Raw genomic sequence first — 1,813 nt, forward strand, 5'->3', positions numbered from 1 at the left:
GCTCGCCGCTCCGCCACGGCCGTCCGCGGCCCCCTTCACCCGCGCCCGACCTCGGCAACCGCCGCGCCTGCCCTACTCCTCGCACCGGCCGCGGCCTCGCCTAGCGCTGCCCTTGGCCGCCGGCGCCCTGCTGCTGGCCTGGGCAAGAGCCTCGATGGGCTGGCGCCCGTCACCCGGTTCTGCCCGAACCAGCGCGCCCGTTCCAGTGGCCCATTGGCCAATGACAGCCGGGGCCCGCAGCCCAGAACGTTAAAAAAAATGAAATGAAAAAAAATAAAAATAAATATAATAATAATAATTAAAATAATTGAATTAATTAATTAATTAACTAATTAATCCTGTTAATTAATCTAAATAAGACTAATTAATTAACCTAATCACTTTAATTAATTTAACTAAACCTGTTTAGTTAACTAAGTCAATGACCAGTGGGACCCACACGTCAGCGACCCAGTCAACACCTCTTTTGACTGCTGATGTCGTGCTGACGTCATGATGACGTCAGCAAATACTATTCTGGATAATGTTGAATTAAATTAATTAAATAAATTCTAAAATGATTTAAAACTTTAGAAAATCATATAAAATAAACCGTAGCTCAGATGAAAATACTTTCTACATGAAAGTTGCCCAGAACGACGAGACGAATCCGGGTACACAGTCCGTTCGACCACCACACCTTCCTAACCTATCGAACTCGCAACTTTCCCCCTCCGGTCCATCTGTCCGAAAACGCGAAACACCGGGGATACTTTCCCGGATGTTCCCCCCTTCGCCGGTACCACCTACTGTCGCGTTAGGACACACCTCGCACTGCTCATTGTCATGTCACGCATCGTCATGTTTATGTTTGCATTGTATTTACTGTTTCTTCCCCCTCTTCTCTCCGGTAGACTACGAGACCGACACTGCTGCTGCCCAGTTCGACTACGGAGTTGACGACCCCTCCTACTTGCCAGAGCAACCAGGCAAGCCCCCCCCCTTGATCACCAGATATAGCCTATTCTTCTCTATACTGCTTGCATTAGAGTAGTGTAGCATGTTACTGCTTTCCGTTAATCCTATCCTGATGCATAGCCTATCCTTGCTACTACTGTTGTTACCTTTACCTGCAATCCTACATGCTTAGTATAGGATGCTAGTGTTCCATCAGTGGCCCTACACTCTTGTCCGTCTGCCATGCTATACTAATGGGCCGTGATCACTTCGGGAGGTGATCACGGGTATATACTATATACCTTATATACATGACACATGTGGTGTCTAAAGTCGGGTCGGCTCGAGGAGTACCCGCAAGTGGTTCTGATGAGGGGGCTGAAAGGACAGGTGGCTCCACCCCGGTAGAGGTGGGCCTGGGTTCCTGACGGCCCCCGACTGTTACTTTGTGGCGGAGCGACAGGGCAGGTTGAGACCGCCTAGGTGAGAGGTGGGCCTGGCCCTGGTCGGCGTTCGCGGTTACTTAACACGCTTAACGAGATCTTGGTATTTGATCTGAGTCTGGCCATTTGGTCTATACGCACTAACCATCTACGTGGGAGTAGTTATGGGTATCCCGACGTCGTGGTATCAGCCGAAGCTCTTTTGACGTCAGCAACTGAGTGGCGCGCGCCGCATTGGACCGTAAGCTCGCGCTTGTATTAAGGGGGCTAGGTCTGCTTCCGGCCGCGTACGCAACGTGCAGGTGTGCATAGGGCGATGGGCCCAGACCCCTGCGCGCATAGGTTTAGACCGGCGTGCTGACCTCTCTGTTGAGCCTAGGTGGGGCTGCGATGTGTTGATCTTACGAGGCCGGGCATGACCCAGGAAAGTGTGT

Source organism: Triticum aestivum, chromosome 6D (assembly GCF_018294505.1).
Source record: "Triticum aestivum cultivar Chinese Spring chromosome 6D, IWGSC CS RefSeq v2.1, whole genome shotgun sequence".
Lineage (NCBI taxonomy): Eukaryota > Viridiplantae > Streptophyta > Magnoliopsida > Poales > Poaceae > Triticum > Triticum aestivum.